The following is an 8703-nucleotide window of genomic DNA, read 5'->3' on the forward strand; positions in this document are numbered from 1 at the left end:
ATAAAGAAAAGGGGCTGTTTACACCCAGTTTATGGATGCATTTGCCAAAGTGTTAACTAAAACAATACGGTACCTACATTAACATATAAAAATAATACGACTTACGGCAAAATCCATTCTGAACAAGGCATTGATTAATATCTTTATATATTAATGAAGAATCTCCGATCTCAAAATGAGACTGCATATATTTTGACAGTTTTATATTAAATGAAAGATGTTTGAAGACTTGATGCAAAATTTAAGATCAAACTCAAAAAGGTAAGCACTGATAAGTTACAGTCGTATGTGTTCTTAATAACTGAAGGATGCTATTTGATAGACTTATAATACCTTTTGATAATCGATTTGAAACGGCCAAACACAGGCCTTATCATACTTCTTCTTTAAGTTTTTATATCACTTAATCCTATCTTCACATGGTATTTTTTGTGACCACCTGTTTATTTGTTTATAAAAAAATCATTTACCTTTTAAAACATATTGATAACAAACAATTATACTGTGGGGATTCTAATTTTGCGAAGGCTTATGTGAAAATTGCAATTATGAAATTTAGCGATAAAACGTACTAAAGTTTGAAATTCATCCTTGCGATGCATGTTTTATTTTTGCTATTCATCAACATTTTGTTTATAGTAACCGAAAAGCAAAATTGTATTTAATAAGTATTAACAAAGTTTAATCTTTATGGGCATACAGCATACATTTTCTTATACTATATTTTACATTATTTCTATCAAATAGGATTGAACCGATAACTTCATTGTTTCCTTTTTTCATAGATGTTTAACATGACCATATCAACATTTTGTTAAAAAAAAACTTTCCAAATTTATCCGCAAGACAAACTTCTGTTTACGTGTATTGAAAATAAAATTTGGTTTTAACATGTTTCCTCTATAAAGGGCAACATCTGGAAAATGTGCCAAGCAACCATATGTGTCTGCAGCACGAAATATTTTTACGATTATAAAACACCAAAACGAATCCACTAACAACAAAAAAATGTTTTATTTTTGTTTAAGTCGACTATGTGAACATCATTGATTAGTAAATATTACTTTTGAATAAGCTTTTTTTTTAATTCCAATTCCGTTTAATCGTATTGTGTGGAATTTATATAATTATAATTTAATTTATTAATTAAGTTGTTGGATTTCATGGAGGCTTTGGATTTGTTGGTTTTTGTGTGCTTTTTAAATATCATAAATAAATATTTTCACATTATTTTTTCTTTTCTTTTCTTTATCGACTGTATAAATAGCTTATTAATATCACTGCAAGTATTGCTGCTGCGATTTTTATAAAGCTTTCTTTTGTTTCGAAAGCGGTGGGTAGATATGCTAAGTATATATACCTTTTGCGTTCTAACCGGTGATGGTAAGGCTGAACAGCGATGCTTAGACGCTGAATTACAAGATTCAAGATTCAAGATTCTTTATTTCTTAAACACCATAAAGATACAATGGTACAAAGAAGTTCATCAAAAGTCATATAACATAACACAAACACACATGACAAGATGAGATGAAAATATCAAATAATACATGATAAACAGTATAGTAAAAGAAGAGTGGTGATTAACCAGGAAGACTCACTTGAAAAGTTATAACCCTGATTTTGCACAGCTTTTTCAACTTATTTTTAATTTTTAACTGAAATAGTTTTTCAAATTTTAGTATGTTACATCTGTGCAAGAAAAAAGTATCCAAATATTGTGCTCGAAAATTTGCCAAAGAACTACACTGCAAAGTGTAATGAAATTCATCACCAATCTCGTTACAATGACATAAGTTACAATATCTAAGGTTTCGCTCAATCTTATTCCATCTACCAGTTTCGATGGGTAAATTATGGTTACCCGTACGAAATCTACAAATGTTATTCTATCTTTATCATTTAAAATATTCAGATATTCCTCAAATTCAAAATTTTGTTTATACAATTTGTAGGCCAAACCTTTTGGCGAACAGTCAATATCAGCTCTCCATTTCTGTTGAAACTGATCAAATAACTTTTGTTTTAAACTAATACCCAACCACTTAGAATTAAAATTTCCTTGTGACAACCATATATTGCTGTATCCACATTTATCTAATATATCTTTAATGCATTTCAACCAATCTGACCTAAATTGGTTGTCCGAATTTTTCAAGAACACGTATTTGTATAGTATTTTAGCAATCCTGTTATCATCCCCATTAACCATTTTTGACCAAAAATTAACCATACGCAGCTGTATATATAAAGACATGGGATAAATACCAAGTTCACCATAAATCATAAAATTGGGTGTCGACTTCTTAAGGTTTAATAATAATTTACAAAATTTTAGGTGCACTTTTTCTATAATATCAGTATTACTGAAACCCCAAATCTCACACCCATACAGGAGAATTGGCTTCACAATTTTATCAAAAAGATCATATTGTGATTTCACTGACAAGTTGTGCAACCTCCCCTTTTTCAATACTTCATACATTGCTTTATTTGCTTTTCTAACTAAAATCTTCTTAGCACTCATAAAGCTACCTGTTCTTGAAAAATTCAACCCAAGATATGTCAATTCATTGACTATCTCCAATGCATTTCCGTCATATATAAAGTTAATATTTTGGGGTAATCTACCACCAGAAAAAATTATAATCTTAGTTTTACTTGTGTTAACTTTTAATTTCCAGGTACTGCAATATTCAAAGAATATATCTAATTGCAACTGCAGATCGGATGCATTATCCGAAAATAACACTGTATCATCTGCGTATAATAACACAAACAGTTTTAAGTAGATATCAAACTCATTCTCTATTTCATCAGTAATACAATTTAAACCACATACATTTTTTTCTTCAATAAACTGATGAAGGTCGTTCAAATACAATGAAAATAAAAAAGGAGACATATTTTCACCCTGTCTTACACCGATATTGCATGAAAAGTATTCTGACATTTCACCATTATACATAATACGAGATTTAATACCAGTGTACATATTAAAAATTACATTATACATTTTACCGTTAATAGCATTCACAAGTAATTTATGCCAAAGACCCTTTCTCCAAACAGTATCAAAGGCTTTAGCAAAATCTACGAATGCACAGAATAGTTTCTTTTTCTTATTTTTCATGATACTAATAAACATGTAGATAACAAATAAATTATCTGTAGTAGAATAACCTTCTCTGAAACCAGCTTGATTCTGACATAGTAAACAAAAATCATCAGACAATTTATTCAAACGTGAATTCAAAATAGAAGTAAATAATTTCCCAAAGCAGCTTATAACTGTTATAGGTCTAAAATTGCTAGGATCATGTTTGTTACCTTTATTCTTAAATAAAGGTATAATATTTCCAGAAAGCCAATTTTCAGGGATAGTTCCACTGTCAAATATAATATTAAAAAGTTTCACAAACACCTGTGACATAACACTAAAAGAGTGTTTTAAATATTCATTTACAATCATATCATCACCAGAGGATTTATTATTTTTTAACTTTCTCAAAGATTTTTCAATTTCCTCTTCTGTAATAGGTGAATTTAATATAACATTTAAATCTTTTACATTGTTCTGATTTTCTAAAACAATCTCTTCATCTTCAGAATTTCCTAAATTTAAGTTCTTAAAATAATCAAACAAATATTAATAGGTACACATGGATTGTTTCCCCTTTTACCACCGTTCAAAATCTTCCAGTATTCTTTCGGGTTAATCGATCTTAAGTTTTCTATCTTGTGTCTAATTTTCTTTCTATGTTTACGAATGCTCTTATCCATTACTCGCTTATAACTCTTTTCTAGTTTCTTTGTTTCATTCACTCTGTGGTCAGTATGGTTTCGCTTAAGTTTTCGTCTACTAGACCGAAACTTTTTTCTAGCTTCCTTACATTCGCTATCGAACCATGGTTTTGATTTTTTTATATTTTGTGTATGCTTACGTCTTTTAGTAAATGTGCCGAATGTAGACTTTGCCGCATTTGTAAGTAAATGACATACATCCTCAACAACTTTATTAATAATTGAGTTTTCACTTGTATTTTCAACCATTTCCGTTAATTGAGCTAGTATTTCATTTACTTTAAGTCTATCAATGTTACTAATAAAGGTGTCTAATTGCTCATTTTCCCATCTCTTAATCTTCTCCTCAGGCATTTCATCATCATGACTGACGTCGTTTTGTTTTTCATAACAAGTAATCTTTAACGACAGTGGATTATGAATATCCGAAAATAAAACGCTAGAATTTAATACTGAAAAATTTTGAACCAGCTTAAGAAAATTTGGGGAAGCAATATTGTAATCCACTACACTAGTGTTTTTACATGTAAAACTACCCAGACCTTTGTCTTCACACATTCTTCCATTTAGGATAAACATATTGTTATTCTTACAAAATTCAAGAAGCAAGTTGCCAAAATTGTTTTTTTTTGTGATCCATACTTTCCTTAATCGATTTATATTTAACTCATCTAAAGTACAAACACCCTCATTTTCAATGTCTAACATTCCTGAAAATTCTTCAAAATTTACGACGTCAAAGTCTGACTCTTCTGCAGTTCGAGCATTAAAATCTCCAAAAAGACATATATTGTCATGACTTGTACTAAAATTCAAAAATTCACTTTCAATTTCGCTAAATGGATCACCAACACAATATACAGAATTTTCAGGCGGAATATACACAATACCACACAAAATATCTTGTTGTAGTTTAACTACATGTTTGTCAATTTTAAACCATAAAATATATTTACTGTCTGTTTCAACAACAGAAATATGATCAGATAATGATTCTTTAAAACCAAGTACAATTCCACCTGATTTTACTCTGTTTAAGTGAGATCTATTTTTCATTACAAATTTATAACCTGGCAGATCTATAACGTCTAAATCATCAGTTTTTGTTTCTACAAAACACAAAATACTAAATTCATTTAACAATTCTAAAAATTCTGGGTATTGTATACGCCTCTTTAAACCACAAACATTAAGGGTAATTATATTATAACTGTATTGTCTACTAAACATTTATTTACATTATACAAATCATTATCGATTGGTTTATTAATACACTTATGTCTTCCATGGTTGTCCTATGAACCGTCTCGTTCAGGAGTAGAGTTCACCCGTGGACGTTTATTCGGTCTGGTGGTTGATCTTTGAGGCTCTTTATGCTCGGTATCGTCTGCGATTTCATCTGGCTTAACAAGTTTGTCGTTAATGTAAAGTTTGTCTCTTTTCATTACAACTTTTAATTTCTCTTTTCTCGCCTGTTTCGCTATTGGGTATAGCTTTCGTCGTTGTTCTTCTATTTCTGGTGGAAACTGCTCGTTTACACCGTAAAATGTACCTCTTAGATTTCGTCCTGCTTTTTTCACCATAGAATTACTGATAACACTTACGTGCAATATTGGCAGTGGGACACTATCATGTTATTTGTTGATAGCTACGCCGAAGTGCGTTTATATGGTAACGCTGAATGCGATGAATTACATAAACGTTTTTTTTTTCAATCTTTGCATGATCTCATGTCGATGAAGCAGTCAATTTGATCTTAATTTTAAATAGTCATGGTAGACATTTCCAGTCATAACTGTCACGTTGTATCTTATTTAGTAAATATTCGTGGACAAAAATAAGCCAACGTTCAAAATCGTTCAATCATATTACAGATGAGAGTATCTCTTTTAAGTATGAAACTGTAACCGACCAGTATGCGAAATATGTTCTTGTATTTCAAATTTTGCACACATCATCTAAAGAATAAACATGAGATACATATGCAACTTCTTACAATAGTATTAGCAGGATACTTATAGGTAATATCTTTTATTATCGCTATTTTGTGCATTTTTCCTTTGATATTTTTTGTGATAATTTTTCATATCATGCTACTCGCTTGAGATGGAAAATTAGCGCTAGAAAGTTAGGAAGTACGTGGCGTTGCTAATGAAATTGACATGGAATTGAAAAAGTCGTCATAGGTAAACTAGCGATAAATAGATTATCATTGGTCATCTCAACTCGCCGTACCGGCTCAGGCGAGAAAATCAATCACGTTGAGATGATCAACAATAATCAATAAATATTAAACGATTATCACATGATAATTTACCTTGGACTTCGGTATTTTTTGTCTGCTTATTTTAATGACAAAGTTTTACTATAAGACACACGTATATCCTTTGTCTTATGAAAATCTTCAGAAATGTACTGGTATTAAATTGTTGTCTTCCCGTACTCTAATTCGCCGACAGCTTTTCGGTTATTCGACAAACGCTTAGCCCAAGAGCGAGATAAAACTCATGACGAAAGAAATTGTAAACAATCGTGGTAGTGAGATGATGTAAAATGATTCTGAGACGAAAAAAGGATTCATCCAATCATTTATCAACAGCAATTACATAGTTAGTTTAACAAATAAAAAAAAATAGCATTGCTAACTCTCAATTAATGTTCAGGGGCATCATGATTCTGTGGTGATTATCTATTTAGATAACGTTTGGTGAACTAAACAAATTAAACACGAAACGTATAAAGCAGGTTAAAGTTGTCCTTGAATGATATTTTTTTGTCAACAATATGTTACGGATTCGTAATAAATGATAAAAAGCATATAGAGGACGTTAATTAAATCCACTTTTTTAATAATTTCCACAACATTATAATTTCGGGAGTCTCATTTCATCATGTTCGTATGACTTTAACATAGATATCACGCATTATGTAGACCATTGAACACCAACGAAAAGAATACTACACTTCAGCGTTCCCTTAACATCTCCGATTCTTTAATATTTACTAGAACTGTTATGAGATAATTCAAGTTGCATACATGTTCTCCTTGAAGCACCTTTTGAGATAAAATATCAACAAATTCAAGGTAATCATTTCTGCACCAATGGTGTCCTTTCGAAAACTTGTTCCTGTTTTGTTGTGAATAGTAGTTTATGGTCAAACTTATAAAGATACGAGATTTGAAAATTTGCATGTTCTTGTCCGAACCATTCCGCGTTCATATGATCAGCTTTGTACAAATTCCTGCTTTTCTCAGACTGTGTCTTGCTATATCAGATGCATCCTCAATGATATTAATAGGAAAAAAATTGTGCAATTTATTTAGAGACTACAAATTATTGTCCTTATCGTGTTTGACATGTGTTCTACAATTTCATTGAACCCTTTGCTTCATTCACTATAAAATAGAGTATGATCCTTCGGAATGCGCACTTTGCCAATGGCATGGCTTTATGAACAGACACTTTTTTAAGCATAGGTTTCCTTACTTGAATTATAACTTTTATGAAATGTTGCAGGATGAACGTAGATAATTCGAATATAAAAAACAAATTAATGATACTTCACAACAATATTTAAGTAACTCACGAACAGTTTTAGTACGATTAAAATAGAAATTGTACATACTTAGATATCATCGAAACTATATGTAAACACAGTTTTAAGAAGTTGTTCAGTCAAATAGACCAGATAGAAGAACAGACAATTGTCGCAGATCATGACGATAACATATCCAGAAATAAGTAAGTAAGTAAGTAAGTAATGACTTTATTTACAGAGGGTGACTCAATTAGCTTTCGCTAATCTACCTTGAGGCCCTCACAAAGAACAAACAGTACAAATATTACAAAGCTTACAGTTTCTAACATATTATGTAAATGCACTATTCATACTTACTATAAACTGACTGTAGAACAAGAGAAAAATAAATTCATTGATATATATATACATAACATTCAAATCATTAGAATATTTGAGTAAGTTGTTATAAATCATTTATAGACAAGAAATCAACACATTTTTGTTTAAAAATGTCCAGGTTTTCACAACATTTTATTTCATTTGGTAGTTTATTCCAAAGTATAGATGAGCTATATGCAAAAGATTTCTTCATTGAATTTGTGTTCGGTCGTACAACAGCTAAATTATTATTTGCAGATGACCTTAGATTTCTACTATGTAGGTTAACAATTGGACAACAGAGTTCCTTTAAGTAATCAGGTGCTTTATCGTTTAGAATTTTATGAACAAGAATAAGTTTATGATATGAAATTCGAGATTTGAAATTCAACCACTTTAGCTCTTTAAATAAATTTATACTAGGTGTTAGTATTGGTGCATCAAGTATAATCCCTGCAGCTTTTTTCTGCATTTTAAGATATTTTTTATATCAATTCTCATAGCAATTTCCCCATATTGAGCAACAAAAATCAAATATGGGCAGAATATAAGCATTATAAAACAGCTTTCTACTACTTATATCCAAAAATTTCTTAATTCTAGATGGCAGTGCGATACGAGAACTTAAGTTTTTACATACATAGTCAATTTGAAATTTCCAGTCCAAATTTTTGTCAATATATACACCCAAACGTTTCTGTATTTCAACGGGTGTGATTGGGCTATCTTGTATACATATATTCATATCATTTCCTAGCAAAGTCCGTTTCTTATTTGTTCCAATCAACATAGAAGTAGTTTTCAACGCCACTTTGCTTATTTGAATATTATACTAAAGAAATCGGATACGGGTCACGGAAATTAAAATTAAAATGGTAGGGAATTTTGAAAAAATTGTCTGTTTCAATTTTAATTTAAGTGATAGACAGGTTGCCGGGGCAGAAAATGAATATACACAACAATATACACCATTTAAACGAAACATAATGACTGTTGTTG

Source organism: Mytilus edulis, chromosome 11, assembly GCF_963676685.1.
Source record: "Mytilus edulis chromosome 11, xbMytEdul2.2, whole genome shotgun sequence".
Lineage (NCBI taxonomy): Eukaryota > Metazoa > Mollusca > Bivalvia > Mytilida > Mytilidae > Mytilus > Mytilus edulis.